Source organism: Myotis myotis, unplaced genomic scaffold, assembly GCF_014108235.1.
Source record: "Myotis myotis isolate mMyoMyo1 unplaced genomic scaffold, mMyoMyo1.p scaffold_m19_p_12, whole genome shotgun sequence".
In the NCBI taxonomy this organism is placed as follows: Eukaryota; Metazoa; Chordata; class Mammalia; order Chiroptera; family Vespertilionidae; genus Myotis; species Myotis myotis.
The window spans coordinates 24,903,262-24,920,175 of record NW_023416316.1 but is presented as its reverse complement, the minus strand read 5'-3'; the positions used below and the strand labels follow the sequence as shown (position 1 = coordinate 24,920,175).

Genomic DNA, 16,914 nt, shown 5'->3' with positions numbered 1-16,914 from the left:
AAGGAGGTAACTGGGGTGAATAGCAGGCTTCAGAGAGTGGCAAGCCCGCTCCGTGTGTGTAACCCGTCATCATTATCTCCCACTGCAGAGTCACAGCGTGCTGGAGCCGGGAGGAACCTTCCAGATCCCTCTGGGCTGGGCTGCTTATCTCAACAGCAGCAGCCCCACATCTCTGAGGCAGCAAAGCTAGAAGCTGTCGTTTCAAGGTAAGAATTTTTTTTAGAATGTTTGATTACGAGTTAGAGTGAATGTTTTCAGAATCCCAGGCCGGGAAGGGACCTGTGAGATCACCTACCAGGGTTTCTCAACGGGGCACTTCCTGCATTGTCTTCTTTGGAGGGGACACGGTTCTCTGTTGTGAGGAACTTGCCTATTCAGTGCAGGGCACTAATGGCCAGGAATGTCTTCTGGTCACTGTGACAGTCCACATCTCCCTCTCCTGACTCCCCATTTCCAAACATAGAGGATTATGCACCAGTCCAATTCCTCTTTTTACAGGTGGATAAACAGGCCCAGGGAAGGACTCTAGCAAGAGGGTGACTGAATGGAGACCCGGATGCAGGTGTCCTGACCCGTTCCATGCCCTGTGCCCTGGGCCATGCTGTGGGTTGGCACAGGAGGGGCCAGCCTTGTGGACTGCCCAGCAGCCAGCATTTATCCGGACTTACATTTTTGGGCTCTGAGCACTGCCTCGCCAGCCCTCTGGAGCTGGATGAGGGCCACCCTCTGACTTTGGACTCATCCAGTCTGCCGGTGCTGTGCACCTTGCTCAGGTGCACTTGGGGCAGCGTCCAGAGCAGCAGGCATGGGGTCCAAAGCCACTCACTCGATGTCTGTGGGGTGGGAGAGGTGGCCGGGCACTGGCTGAGAAGCAGAGGGAACCTGAGTTCAGCATTAGGACACCAGTGGGCCAGCAGATCCCTGCTTGGTCCTGATCAGAGAAGCACTCTTAATTTGACCTTGGAATCTAGTATGAATTTCTGTGGTTGTATAAGGGTCAGAGCTGGGGTGGGGATCCTCGTGGGAAAGTTAAGGGCTGACAAGTGCAGTGATAGGTCCTAACATTCCTAGCCCTTTGCAGCTCATAAAGCCTTCTACTGCAGCGGTTCTCAACCTGTGGGTCGCGACCCCTTTGGGGGTCGAATGACCCTTTCACAGGGGTCATTCGAAAATACATCCTGCATATCAGATATTTACATTACGATTCATAACAGTAGCAAAATTACAGTTATGAAGTAGCAACGAAAATAATTATATGGTTGGGGGTCACCACAACATGAGGAACTGTATTAATGGGTCATGGCATTAGGAAGGTTGAGAACCACTGTGACTGGGATTTCTCTTTGATTTTGACCTCAGGGCAGACCTTCAGGGTGAAGGAGCCAGGAATTTTACACCCATTATAGGTGAGGAAATAGGCTTAAGGTGACACAGTCAGAAGCAAAGCCAAGCTAAACCTAAGCCAAGCAAAGTAGGTGGGAGGTGCATCTCAACTTTTGTCATTCCCTTCCCTGTGGCTGGGCTCTGTGCCCATCCCTGTGGAGGTGGGCCTTCAGGGATGCCCCTGTTCTCCTTGGGCCTGTCTCTGGGGCCCTTGGGCAAGCCCTGAGCAGGAAGAGCTCACAGGTATGGCTGCTGAATCCACAGCCAAGAGGGGCTGGGTCATGGGGGGCTTCCACGAGACACACTGTGAATGTGGTGATGGCATCCCTGCTGCCTGGGCATGTAGGTCAGTACCTAAAACTCAGGTGGTTTCACTGGAACACCCAGATTTCTGGCTCCTTTCGGAAACGAGACACTGGGCAGCACAGGGCCTGCTCGTGAGCCTGGCGTGTCTGCCAATGCCCCACGACTGGGCTGCCAGTCCAGCGGGTCTCCAGGCCTTGTTCCAGAGTCAAGTGAGTGCCTGGAAGACCTTGTAATTTTAAGGACACTTTGAAGTAAGTGTGACAGCTTTTCTTGTTAAGTTGGCAAAGAAGTGAGGAGAGACTAGTGGTGACTGAGAACAGCTGATGTGCGTGAGGAAGGCGCCCGTTGTGCTCTCATGCTGGAGGAGATGCGGCTGGAGGAGAGCTCCCCCAGGGAGAGCCATGGCTTTGGAGGAAAGTGCCGGCTCTGGAAGGGCAGTGCCCTGTGCACCTAGCATTCCGAGGAGGCCCAAACCTCCGCGGGAACCAGGAGAGGGGGGTGGGAGGAGAGAGAGGTGAGAAAGAAGAGAGGCAGGAGAAGGAGGGAAGCTGGTTGGGCCACATGGTCCTTCCCCTCAGATTTCTGCACCTTCTGAAGTTCTATTAAAATTCAGGAAATGGCCCAGCCGGTGTGGCTCAGTGGTTGAGCATTGACCTATGAACCGGGAGATCAGGGTTTGATTCCTGGTCAGGGCACATGCCTGGGTTACAGGCTCGATCCTCAGTAGGGGGGGTGTAGGAGGCAGCCAATCAATGATTCTCTGTCATCATTGATGTTTCTATCTCTCTCTTCCTCTCCCTTCTTTTCTGAAATCAACAAAAACATATTTAAAACTCAGGAAATGCTTGACGAGCAAGAGGGGATGCTGGTGAACCTGGCGATGGCTTGAGACTTGCCCTGGTGATGTGGGGAGGAACAAAGACAATGTCTGTGAACCAGGAACTGGACTGCGCCTAAGGAAAGGCTGCAGAAAGGCCAAAATCTTTAGTAGGCTCAGGGCCTCCCTACCTTGGGGGTGTGAGGCAATTCTTCCCGGATCTCAAGAACCAAGAGGTCCCAGATGATACTGGGGTGCGCAGAAATATGGGTTAACTTTTCACACGGTCACCTGATTTTGTAGAAGCAGCATTATTGAGTGGAAAGGTTTGGTGGCCAATCTCGGGCAAGCAAGCTCTTTCCCCTCTGAGGGCCCTCGGTGCCAACATTTGGTGATTCCGGGGTGGTGGCACCAGATGGAAGCCCGTTTCTCCCAGGCTCGGCTCCTGGAGTCTGGTTTCCCCCACCCTCAGCAGGACCAGGATGCCTGGACCCTGCATGCCCCAACCCGGCCGGGCAGAAATCCGCAGGCCGGCTTCCCAGGGTGCACGTGGGAACGACTGTGGCTACACCACCTCCACCCTGAGAGCAGAATCATGCTTTCTTCCTGCAGCCCTGGACCGGCCTGACCCCACACAGCTTGCAGTCTGGGCAGCAGGCAGTGGCGGGAGGGTCCCATGCAGGGCTTCTGGGGAGGCTCTAGGGCAGTGATGGCGAACCTATGAGCTCGGCGTGTCAGCATTTTGAAAAATCCTAACTTAACTCTGGTGCGGTGTCACATATAGAAATTTTTTGATATTTGCAACCATAGTAAAACAAAGACTTATATTTTTGATATTTATTTTATATATTTAAATGCCATTTAACAAAGAAAAATCAACCAAAAAAAATGAGTTCGCGTGTCACCTCTGACACACGTGTCATAGGTTCGCCATCACTGCTTTAGGGGCACTGACCCAGGCGGCCGGGGGATAAACAGAACAAGGAAAGCAGAGCAGAGAGAGACACAGGAGATGAAGAGAAGGGAAACTTGCATCTCAAAGATGCTGATACTATCGTGTCAGATTCCGAGATTTAATTAAACTCTGAGAATAAACAATAACAAGAGCTTAACGAGGGAATAGTCATTTGGTCCCTCTGTGACTGGACCCCACATAAAACTCTCTACCTTCGACTCCCATCACTAGCCTCATCTGTGGCCGGGCCCCATACCCTCCCCTCCTGGTCCTTTACTGTGCTGTGTCCTGGTCCTGAGAGGCCCTTTCTTACACCACTGTGTGCACCGCACCCATTCCTTCATCTGTGAAATCCCCCCAGATCCTCTCATCCCGCCTCTCTGAGGCCCCAGTGCTTCCTGCCTGTCTCTTAGGGGAGGGCCACTGCCTCTGTGTTTGACTTTTTGCCCCTCCTCTCTCAGCACCCTCACCATCCTCTCCACCAATTGTCCTCCTCTCCCCCCGTCATTGACTGCTCCTTGTGTGCCAGATTCTGGGCTAAGGATGTCATACACACATACACACTGTCCCATTTCATCCAAATAATCGCCACAGCAGTGGGCTCTAATACAGACCTGGGACTTGAACCCAGGTCTGCCTAACTCCCCAAACCCTGGCTTTATACACAAATCCAGAACTGCCCAGACCCCCTGGCAGTTGAGCTGGCCATTCTCAGCCTGGTCTGACTATGCCCATGGCGCGTCTCTCTTCCTCTCACAGGGTCCGCTGCTAACGCAGTGCATGGCCAGGCTGGAGTTCACGCGACTCCCTGCTTGGTGTGAGATGGGAGGTGACAGGACAAGGGTGTGAAGATATTCTAAGTCAGGAAGCTGGAGCACGTGGGGTCCTGGACGAGCTACTGTAGGCCACCACTGCTGTGCACATGTGCTCAATCTAATGGTTTTCAATGTCATTAGATCTGCCTGACAACCCTAGGCATTTAGGAGGGCCATCAGTCTCATTCCCATTTTGCGTAGAGGACACTGAGCCCAGGAATAGGCTGTAACTCACCCAAGGTCACACAGCAAGAAATCCGAGGACCTGGCACTTGAGCTGGGTGTCCTGACTCCTAGTCCAGGGCCTTTTCCGTTGTTCGAGCTCCTCCCTGGAACTCTGACTAATTCTGGGAGTCTCAGCTCAGCAAGGAGAAAGGCAGCTGGCTGCCTGGACAAGCCTTAAGTGTTCCCTCTTGTGATTCCTGCTGCAGCTCAGATTTTAGTTTGCCCTTGGCTAAAAGGCAGCAGGGTAACACCGCAGTGCCCTGGGTAATGGATAGCCGCTGGCTTTGCCTCTGGACCAGGGCTGGGACCCAGGTCCATCACATGCTCACTCTGAGCCCCAGGTTCTCCTCTGAGAAATGCTGGAGTCACCTGCTTTGAGGGTTGTTCTGAGCATCAAGCAAGAGCCCGGAAGACAAAAGACTGCACTGCCCAGACACACACACGCCCACGGTAATGCACACAAGAACAAGGCATCCGTTTCATTTGCCTGTTGTCATTCAGGGAGGCACATGGGTTGGGAGCCCCAAAAGTGCAGTGTTGCAAAGACTGTTCCCAAATAGGATGTTGTAATTGGTGCTGTGCCTCCGCTGGCTGTGCGCGCGGGTCCCCGGGCAGCCACAGGCCCCGGGAGCGTGTGCGTGCCCCTTCACTCTGTAGCAGGGCTTGTGTGTCTGGGCCAGTTTCCTTGTCCCCTGCCCATGCTTTCTCTTCTGCACCCATGATGAAGTCCTCAGGGTGAACGTAATGCTCCAATTCATTATAACTTCAAAGCTGTTCTCAACTCATCTCACACACATCCATTAAGAACGAATATATACATATAAATATATATATATATAATGTCTTTTGAGGTCATACCATTCAATTATCCTATTTTGTGAAATTACAGAAGTTTTGGGCTTGAAGACACTCAAGTGTTTTTCCCTTCCCTTCCTCAGTGTGCAGTCCCTGCTAAGAGCTCGTCCAACCTTTCTTTGCACAGCTCTGGTGATGAGACTCACTACCTCCTAAGGAAGCCCAGTTCATTTTGGGATATGTTCTTCCTCATCCTAAGCTGAAATCTGTACCACCAGAACTTCCCCCAGGTTCCAGCTCTGCCTTGTAGGCCCTGCTCCTCCCTTGGCCCCAGGACAGCCCCTCTGAAGCTTAGAGACAGGGATTGTGCCCTTTTGAGTCTTTTCTTTGCGGGTTGACATCATTCTTTCCTACATGGAACAGTTTCTTATTCTTTTTCCATCCTTGCCACACTTTCTCCCCCTGGGAGATCTCCAAGGGGATCTGAATAGGACAAGAGTGGTGTCCCCTCCCGTGCCTAGAGCCCTATGCACCCGGAATACTGGTGCTTGGAACACACACACACACACACACACACACACACACACACACACACACACACACACACCGGCTGTTCCTTAGGGATCTAAGAACCATATATCCTGTGAGGCAGAACCCAAGAGTTCTCTCTGCTGCCCAGGAGAAATGCCCTGGTGGCCCTGTCATCCCTCAGGACACTCCAGGGTCTCCTTTTCCAAGCAGGATGTGTCACCAAGTGGGCAATCCCCAAATACGCCACCCTGGAGAGCATCATGCTAAGCGAAATAAGCCAGCCAGAGAGATAAGTATCACATGATCTCACTCATATGTGGAATCTAATGAACAGAATAAACTGTTGAACAAAATAGATCTAGAGACACAGAAGCAGGGACCAGACTGTCGAATCTCAGAAGGTGGGCATGGGTGGGTCGGTGTGGGTGGGAAGAGATCAACCAAAGAACTTGTATGCATTTATACATAACCATGGACACAGACAATGGGGTGGTGGAGGCCTGGAGCAGGGGGTAGGGATAGGTTATAAGGGGTCAATGGGAGGAAAAAAATACTTTCAACAATAAAGATTTTTAAAGAAACCAAACCAAACCAAAACAAAAACAGGCTACTAAAGGCTACTGGTGCGTGGTCATAATAATCTCACCAAAATAAATAAATAAATAAATAAAAATAAATAAAAATTAAAAAGATTCAAATTAGCAGGGCAGGAGGAGTGGGCAATCCAGGGCCAAGACAGGGTTGGGGAATAAGAACAGGAATGTAGGGCCCCGGCTGGGTGACTCAGTTGGTTGGGCATCACCTGCGCACCTAAAGGTTGTTGGTTTGATTCCCGGTCAGGGCACATGCTTGGTTGCGGGCTCCATCCCTGGTAGTGGGCATGCAGGAGGCAGCTGATCTATGTTTCACTCTCATGTGATGTTTCTTTCTCTCTCTCCATTTCCTTTACTCTCTCTCTCTCTAAAAATCTATTTAAAAATCTTTAAAAAAAAGGAACAGGAATGTAGATTTACGAAGAATTTAAGTTGTATGTTTTTCCTATGAACCAAAGATGTGATACAGCTTTGGCACAGCTAAAAGTAAGCATATAAACATCTCTAACGTTAACTTAGCATTTTCCACATACATAATCACATATGCCCCCACAACAATCCCATGCAAGGTAGGACAGAAGTATCAGCCTATTTTACAGATGAGGAAACTGAGGCTCAGAGAGGTTTGGTGGACTGACCAAAGGGAATGAAGGAGTGGCAGAGGCTGGTGCTCCCCTGACATCCCCTCTGTTCACCCACAGTCTCAGCTTCTTTACAGTTAGGAGTCACATGACTAATTCTGGCCAATGGGCTATGGAAGGAAGTGACATTTGACCCTGTGGGCTGAAGCTTAGAAGAGCTGTCAAGAGATCTGTGTGCGGCCTCATGTTTGGGCCCAGATCACTGAGCTGCCTCATGGAGGAGGGATCCCCTGGAGGTCGCCTGGATTTATAAGCGGACTTTGTATGAGAGAGAAATAGGCCTTTGATGCATTTTGTCGCTGAGATTTAGGGGTTCTTTATTAAGGCAGTTTAGCCCAGCCTATCCTGACTAATATAGAAGGATATAGAAGGGCAATTACATTTGTTTGTATGTTATCACATGTCAGGCATTGTGCTAAGGACTTTGCACATGTCACCTCATGCAATCCTTGAAGCTATGAGAAAAGGATTAATGTTTTTCTTTACTGCATGGGAAAACGAAGACACAGAGAAGTGAAGCCGCTTGTGCCGAGCCACTAAGATATGGACCTCGGACCCGACTCTGGGTCTATCTGATTGGAAAGCCTCTATGAACTCTGGTGATTTGCAGAAACAGATGGCTATTGTGTTCCAACACCCTGTTGGGCTAAATGCTTCCTTTGAAGATGAAAGATCGCACAGATTGCTTTTCTCATTCAGATTTTATGCCTGAGTAAAATCCTTGTGCTCTGATTTATTATAGCAACACTGATTTTCCAATTTTAAGACAACAATGCAGCTTGAAATGAAATGGAAAGAAAACATTGAAACATTTGAAACTTTGGTTTAGATCCTTATTTCATTTTGTCTGAACTCTTCAGGGCCTGCCTCATTTCTCCTCCTGCCTCCGGTCTCCCCGACTTGGATCGCCTGCCAGAGCCACCTTTCAACACAGTCAGACTCTAAGCATGCTCCCTCCTGCTCAAAATCCACCAAGGCTCCTCGCCCCTCCAGCAGCACTTCCTAAATTACGGTCAGAATATGTCAATGTAAACATGCACCCCGAGAAAGGGCTCCATGGTCAAAGAAATTTTGGAAATGCTAATTAAAAATTTTAATTAAGACATTAAACTACAGGACTTTTCAGAGCCTTTAACTTGCTAAAGCCTAAGAGGCAGATGTGTAGTTTCTGGGATTTCTTAAACTTTTGGATCATGGAATCCCCCCCTTCCCTTTTATTTTGGGATAGCTAATAGGATTAATATTCTATGCCATAAGCTTGGGGAGGATGTTGGCTTTTAGGTTAAAGTCTGAAATTCTCAGCGTAACATTCAAGTCCTCCCAGGATTGGTCTTAGGTCACCCTCCAATCTAATCTCACAAAGCCCTAGCTCTCTGTCTACCCCAGGGTTCAACTCCCTTCCCCACCCCGGACATCTTCCCATTCATCATGTCACTCAGTCCTAGGTTGTGAGGTTCTCTGAGCTGTAACCTGGAGAGAAAACAGGATTGAGGAACAATGTCAGAAACTTCACACAATGCGCCTCTATTTGGGAGAATGTTAAAAACACTCTATTAGTGACGTGGCTGAGATGAAAACGGGAATGATGATTGCATGACTAATTGAAAGCCATGTGTTTACCGAGGCTCAAAGAATCCCTTTTAGAAACGGAAACTGGGCATGCATATGCCAACGAACAAGGCAGAATGGGTGCACATTGGAAACAAAAAGCACCAAGATATGCTGGGCAGAACCAAAGATATCAACGTAATTAATAAAGTAATTAACATGCACAGGAAACGCAAAAGCTGCCAGGAGGCTGATAAGAGAGGGCTATTAAAAAAAAAAAAAAAAGAGCAGTGTAGCAGGGAAGTGAAATGAAGTTTTGCATTTTTTTTTCATCACAGACCCCAAAATATTCTCTGAGTAATAAATAGGCCTTGACTAACTGCAAAAATACCAGTGAGGCTGGGGCCTAGAATTTGCTGTCGACCTTCTGCCTGGCAAAATAATCAGCTCAAGCAATCAGTCAGCCATCCAGTCACTGAGAATGTGGGAGGTGCTTAGACTAGGATGGGAGACCTGTGCCAGGTGGTATGGTCAAAGGCAAGGTGGTGAAGGGTGCCAATCTTGGGGCCAGACTGCCTGAGCTCTAGTTCCAACTCTGCCACTTGGGACCTGCAGCAACTATTTAACCTCATTGTTGTCATCTGTAGAATGGGTCTAAACATAGTACCTCTTCATAATTTTGAGGACTGAATGGACAGATTTGTGTAAAGCCCCTAGGCCAGTGTGTGGCCCGAGTGAATGGCTCCAACAGGGTCAGCTGTTACCACTATTATCCACCCATGGCAATCCACCCAAGGAAAAGCTCCCTGATAACATAAAAGTTCAGAAAATGTTTCAAAGTCTTCATTAAGAAAGGCAGACCAAACTCGAATCCCATCATGTTGTTTCTCCTGTGTCTGATTCCTGGGGTGTTTCGAGAAGAGCAGGAAGTTGGAGCAGGCATCTGAGGAAGGTGAAAGATGGTAGCTCATCGACAGTCTTGGGCTCTGGGATTTTGGGTGAGTCTGTGCCTCAGTTTCCCCATGAGAGAAATGAGGGGTCTGTTTGGGTGATTTCTTAATTCATTTCAAGTTCTGAAATTCTGAGTCAACACTAGTTACACAGACAAGTGATTATTAAGAGAGCAACAGTGACCCTCCTTGGAGGCCCCTTCTCTTCCTCCTCCTCCTTGGCCATCTTCCAGCTCTGTTCCTGGCACGCCAAGGTCCTCCTAGGCCCTCAGGTGGAAGCTGCATAGTTATGGGGCTACAGTGCCTCCCTCATCAACATGCCCTGAGCCCTGGGCCTTAGGCCTCTGCCTGTCTCACCAACAGGTCACCATACCCCCCCACCCCCGGGGCTCATGCTACCTGGGTGTTCTAGAACCCATCACTGACTCTGTACCAACATGTGTTCACCTGCAAAATGGGAACAAAGCTCTCTCTGCTGAAGTGATTGTGAGGATTAAAGAAGTGGAGTAGGTGAATGTGCATAAGAAGGTGTACCTACCCCACATGCATCACTGCTCTTTAAGACCTCTCTGGGAGGCTGGCAAGGTAGTTTTTAAAATTTCCTTATGGAGTCAGGAAGTTCTGAGTCAGGGAGTGGGAACAGAAGGCACAACGATTAAAGTCCTGTGGGTCAGGCTTAGCATTAGGCACTTGAACATGTTGTCCCAGTTTATGCTCATGGTAAGCCTGTGAGGGAGGAATAGGTATTTCCTTATGGGCACTGGGGCTCAGAGAGGGTGAGTCACTCACCCAAGGTCACACAGCTAGGAGGTGGCAGATATGGATGAAAATCTTAGATTGTAGTGTTTATGGCTACCCCATCATTCTTCCAAAGCTCACAGTGCAGGAGCCTGGTTGGTGAACACACTGCATTTCCTTGGCATGGGAATGCATTTCCAGAAGCCTGCCATATCTTTTTAATAATTGGTATGAACATGCCATCTCTCGTCAGCCAGCTTCCTGTCTGCTGTAAGACGCAGATAAGGAAGAAAGAGATGAGCAGACATAGGAAAATCCTCCGTACCCATTGGCAGAACTCACTACAGCCCGGAGTTACCTTTCTCGATTGAATTCTCTGAGCCTTCTGTGTCTGACTCATGTAAATGACTTCTTGGGTGAAATATGAAAACACCATGTGGGATGTTCATAGTCTCGCTCTGGCAGCTCTGGCAATAATGGCTCAGAGTGGGGTCTGCAGCTTGTGTCTGGGAGTCGGATTCAATTCCTTTGAGATTCCTGAGCCAGGACCATGCTGGTCTGGCCTCAGGGGGCCCAGTGACAAGGAGCCAGATACAGGAAAATAGCAAGATGAGGGACTAGCTCTGAGAAGACTCAGAGGCAGGGTGGCCAAGGGCCAGATAACAAATGATGCTTCATGTAACAGCTAGCATTCATTGACACCCTGGGCACAGGTAAGTCCTTTAAGGCACTATCCTTTCTCATTCTCCCCAAAGACCTATAAGGTGGGTATTATAATATCTAGATCCATATTGTGGATGAAGAAACTGTGGTCCTCAGAAGCAAAGTCACCTACTATATGAATTTCCTAGGGTTGCTGTAACAACTTTCCTCAAACCGGGTGGCTCACAACAGTGGACATTTACTCTTGCATAGTCCTGGAGGCCGGAGGTCTGAAATCAAGGTGTCCTAGGGCTGTGCTACCTCTGAAGCACTGGGAGAGAATCCTGGGCCTCACCCAGCTTCTGGTGGCTCCAGGCACAACTTGGCTTGTGGCTGCATCACTCTGATCTCTGCCTCCATCTTCACTTGACCTTCTCCTCTGTGCCTGTATCTTCTCTACTTCTTCTTCTTAGAAGAACACTCTTCATTAAGTTTAGGGCCAACTGAAGTAATCCAGGATGATTTCGTCCTAAGATTTTTAATTACATCTGCAAAGACCCTTTTACTATGTAAGATTATAGTCATAGGTTCTAGGGTTAAGGATGCGGGTATATCTTTTGGGGGCTCACAACTCAACCCACTACACTTATCTAACTTCACACAGTCAGTGGCTGAGCTGGGATTTAAAGTTAAGCCTAACTCCAGAGTCCATTTGCTTGACCAGTAAGGGCTACATGCTACCAATTTTACCTGCTGTGTGACTGTGGGCATGCTATTTAACCCCTCTGTGCCTCAGTTTCCTCATCGATAGACTGAGGATAAATGGTAACTACTGCATGGGGTTGTTGTGAGGATTGAATTGACAAGGCAAGGCACATGGAACAGTGACTAGCACACAGTATGCACTTAACAAAAGCTATGGCCATTATTGTTACCAAGACTACACAGCTTCTTTGGAACTCTGGATAGATGCTAAGCAGATGGCTACTGAGGATGAGGCTGGACTGGGGCACAATGCCCTCCGATGTCATTTGCCAGATTTGAATATCTGCTAAGTGCTTCACTCTTATGCAACAGCACCCAGATAAGCAGAGATGTGAAAGAGGGTTAAACATCTACACTTAATGGAGGCTAATAATTTTGAAAGCATCATTGAAGAGAATGTTTCTTTAAAACAAAACCAAGTAGAACACAGAACTGATGTGGAAAGAAGCAGGAAGTATGAATAGGCTAATAGACCAATCCCAGCTGAACAGATCCCCAGTTATCTAGCACCACATGGCCTGGCTGGGGACAGTCCAATTGTAGCCAGGTCATCTCAGGCCTGTGAGTTCCCCTCTCCAGCCTTAGGCTCCTCCTCTCTAAAGTGGGGATGTCAAGGTGCTTTGTAAACTGCCTGCTGCAGAAACGTGAGGCACTCTTGTTATTACAGTATGTGTTTGCCAACCGTTGGGTACCTGTACCCAAGTGGTGCAGACCTGGGGTGAGGGTTCCAGTCTGGAGGACGGGGGAGCGCGGGCTGGGCACTGAGAACTGGGCAGCCCCCAGATGACTGCTGTCTCCTGAGCTCTTAGGAGGGGCCCACAAGTTCTCTCAGTGTCCTCTAAGCTGAATTGAGCATCTTTGGGTCATGTTAAGTATTCTGTCCTATGTCAAGGTCAAAATGACTCAGTATTTAGAGTTGAATCCACTTTATGGAGAAACTCCAATGGCAGAAAATAATGAACATCTCACCAAGTGGCTAGTGGTTCCATTTCAGAGCCACTGTGGGTGCCGAGGTGCCTGGACACTGTGGTTCCCTGGCCCTTTGTGGTTTCTGTGGTTGGTGGCTTCCTGCAACTGCAGGGCAGTGTGCTAACTTACCTAAAGTTCTGGTCTGGACTTGCTCACCTGCTACCTCCCTCCTGCAGTGAACAATGCTGCAGAAATAGAGATCTTGTAGTTTTTCCTTTTTTCCTATTCCTTGCTCTCTGTCTTCCACTGGGGAGACAATTATTCAACTGATGATTTAAGGATTTTCAGAAAAACATGACACTGGGGGCTCATTAAGCTCTGTGGGGTCTGCACAGGTGAATCTTGCCAGGTGGCCCTCTCTCTGAGTTTGCATGTCATTTGTCACCATCATGTTCTCCAGCTGGGGAGGGGGTGAGGGTTGGGAAGACACCATGTGGACTTCAGGTCTCCTGGATTCAGGCTTTTCTTCTCTTATACTTTAGCCTTACAAGTATTGTCCTGAATCTGTTTCTAACTTTGGTATCCTAACTGCAGTCCTAGGCCCTTCCTTGAGATTGGTGGAGGTCTAGTCCAGAGAGCTTCAACCCTGGCTGCACACTAGAACCCATGGCAACTTCTAAAAAATCCCAATGTCCAGGCCTCTTTCCAAACCAATGAAATCAGTGTATGTGTGTGTGTGTGTGTGTGTGTGTGTGTGTGTGTGTGACCTGAGTACCAATATTTTAAAAAAGATCTCTTCTGGATGATGTAGCCAGAATTAAGAACCACAAATCTAAACTATCTTTAAAATCATTTAAAAGCCTTCCTCTTTTTAAAATATTATTTAATTTTCTTTTCAGACTCAACATATTCATCTAATAATTTAAGCCAGCTGCGGGGCAACTGCATCACCTGATCAGAGGTGGTCAATGCTGACAAGAGTCATGATATGGAAGCTTGTTCATTTGTTCATTCATTCACCCATGCATTCCTTTGCTCATCATTCACTTGTCTATTCAAGCAACATATACTGAGCACCTACTACGTGCCTGCCAGACCCCATGCTAGGGATGAAGCACTGAGCAAGAAATACAAGGCCCTATTTCATGGAGCTCACATTGTAGTGGAGGAAGACAGAAAACAGGCGAGAACACCAGGGATAAGTGATGTGATGGAGAAACAGGGCAAGGTGAGACAGAATGTCAGAGGCCAGTTAAGACTTGTTAATATTGTTAACAGTAATTTTTCCCAAATTGTTATACAAATTCAGTGTAACCCCTAAGAAAATCCCACTGCTTTTTATGCAGACATAGAAAAACTGATTCTATAATTCATCTGGAATTTCAAGGGACCCTGAATAGCCAGAAAAATATTGAAAAAGAACTAAGTTGGAAGATACACACTTCCCAATTTCAAAGCTTACCATAGCTACAGTCATCAAAACAGTGTGGTACTGGCGTCAGGATAGGCATATGTATTGATGGAATTGAATTGGGAGGCCAGAAATAAATCATACATCAATGCTCAATTGATTTTCAATAGGCATTAGAAGAGTAGTCAATGAGGAAAGAATACTCTTTCCAACAAATGGTGTTTGGGCAACTAGAAATTCACATGCAAATGAATTAATTTGTACCAATACCTTACACCATATACAAAAATTAACTAAAAATACATCAAACACCTAAATATAAGAGCTAATGTTATATAACTCAGAAGAAAACTCAAGTGTAATAAATCTTCATAACCTGGATCAGGTAATGGTTACTTAGCTATGATACCTAAGCACAAACAATTAAAGAAAATATAGGTAAATAGATAAAAATATATAAATATAAAAATAGATACGTTTTGAACTTCATCAAAATTAATTTTGTGTAGCCCTAACGGGTTTGGCTCAGTGGATAGAGCATTGGCCTGCAGACTCAAGGGTCCCAGGTTTGGTTCCGGTCAAGGGCGTGTACCTTGGTTGCAGGCACATCCCCTGTGGGGAGTGTGTGGGAGGCAGCTGATCGATGTTTCTCTCTTATCGATGTTTCTAACTCTCTATCCCTCTCCCTTCCTCTCTGTAGAAAATCAATAAAATATATTTTAAAAAATTAATTTTGTGTATATTACAGGATACTATTGAGAAAGTGAAAAGACAATTCAGAATGGGAGAAAATATTTGCAAATCACGTATCTGACAAGGGTATAATATCCAGAACATATAAAGAGCACTTATAACTCAACAACAAAAAGACAAACAATTAAATTAAAAACAGGACTTGAAAAGACATTTCTCCAAGGAAGATATACAAATGGCCAATAAGCACATGAAAAGATACTCCATGTCATTAGTCATTTGATAGTCATTCTCATCAAAATCACAATGATATACCACCTCACATCGGCAGGATGGTTATAATAAAAAAGATAAATAAGAGTTGGTGACAATGTAGAGTCATTGGAATCCTTATACATTGCTGGTGGGAATGAAGAATTGTGAAGCCACTCTGGCACTGTTTAGTAGTTCCTAAAAATGTTAAACAAAGTTACCATGTGAACAGGCAATTCTGCACACACATACATACACACACACACACTCCCAGGGGAATGGAAAACATATATTCACACAAAACTTGTTATGAATGCCCATAACAGCATTCTTAACACATTGTGTACTGCATAGAAATCTCTAAGACATACGCCAGGGACCGCATGTTTTTGGGCAAACTGCACATTATTAAATCATCATAATGCAAAACAATTAAACAATTAAAGTTCCTAGTACTTTTTTAATGTATGGTACTGTGCAAAACATTTTCCTCTATGAAGAGGGACCAAACAAAATTTACATAAGTATCTAGATTCGCTCCTTTTTCCATGGGCGTGAAAAACGAGAACACTCGTGAGCAGTCCTTAACAGATGGCGCACGAAACACGAGAAAACTCCTGAGCGGCACGAAATGTGTTAATAGAAGTGGAATTCAAAAAGTGAGAATAACCCAAATATCCATCAACTGATGAATGGATAAACAGAATGTGGTATCCTATATAATAAAAGGCTAATATGCAAATTGACTGAACTGCAGAACAACCAGTCACTATGACGCACACTGACCGCCAGGGGGCAGATGCTCAATGCAGGAGCTGCCCCCTGGTGGTAAGTGTGCTCCCACAGGGGGAGTGCTGCTCAGCCAGAAGCCAAGCTCACGGCTGGCAAGTGCAGCAGTGGTGGTGGGAGCCTCTCCCGCCTCCGTGGCAGTCAGACATCCCCCAAGGGCTCCCAGACTGTGAGAGGGTGCAGGCCAGGCTGAGGGAACCCTCCGAGTGCACGAATTTTGTGCACCAGGACTCTCATATCAATATAAGGGAACATTATTCAGCCACAAAAAGGAATGAAGAACTGATACATGCTACTACGTGGAGGAACTTTAAAAACATTCTGATAACTGAAAGAAGCCAGACACAAAAAAGTCCCACATATTCTATGATTCCATTGATATGAAATATCCAGAGTTGGCAAATCCACAGGCTGGAAGGAAGGCGATACGGGGATTCATGGGTAAAATAAACAGGGTTTCTTTTCGGGGTGATAAACTTTTATGGAATTAAAGTGGATAGCTCTACAGCATTATGAATGTACTAAAACCACTGTATTATACATTTTAAAATTGAATTTTATGGTATGTGAATTATATCTAAAAAAGATTCCTCTGCCATGTGAGAATGGATTGGAAGGGGCAATGAGTGAGAGCAAGAGCTTGCTTATAAAGTTTTGGTAACAACAACAATAAACAACAACTCAGTGGCTTAAACAATAAAGGTGGTTGTTTATTCTCATCCTACCTCTTGTCCATTGTGTGCCAACTGTAGCTTTAGCTCAGAGCGTCCCCTTCTGGATGCCAGGTGATGAAAGATGGTGGTGCTTTGGACCTCAGGGGTAGCAGTGGAGATGGGCAGAGTGATGGATTAGGATAGGATTTGGCAGTAGAGTCTGCAGGACTATGACAGTAGAGTCTGCAGGAGAATACCCCGTAAGATGGCTCTAAGGCTAGATTCATTCAGGTATTCAACTAATATTATCTATTGAGTGTGTACTATGTGCCAGGCACTTTTTCAGGTGCTGGGGATACGGCAGTAAATAAACTACAACCGTCCCTCTTTCTGTGTTCTGATGAAACTCACTTTCCAGTGGATAGGGCGATGTTTGTGACAGCGATAGGAAGTTGGGTGGACTTGACTACAGTAGTTGTTATGGCTGGACACCAATATCTGCT

At 46.8% G+C, this 16,914-nt stretch overlaps 1 protein-coding gene and 1 long non-coding RNA gene across 4 annotated transcripts in view; one reads left to right on the top strand and one right to left on the bottom strand.

Annotated features, from left to right (window-relative positions):
* Positions 1-14,538, top strand: part of LOC118667268 — a 40,221-nt gene extending 25,683 nt beyond the window's left edge. For 2 of the 3 annotated variants that reach the window (XR_004971206.1, XR_004971204.1), the window contains 2 exons: positions 89-206; positions 7,922-8,166. This is a non-coding gene — a long non-coding RNA (uncharacterized LOC118667268). Of the gene's footprint in view, positions 1-88; positions 207-7,921; positions 8,167-13,512 lie in introns of those variants that run through there. The other variant, XR_004971205.1, reaches the window with a different exon arrangement.
* Positions 1-16,914, bottom strand: part of GABBR2 (gamma-aminobutyric acid type B receptor subunit 2) — a 312,749-nt gene that overhangs the window by 24,006 nt on the left and 271,829 nt on the right. The gene's annotated exons all lie outside the window — the stretch shown is intronic.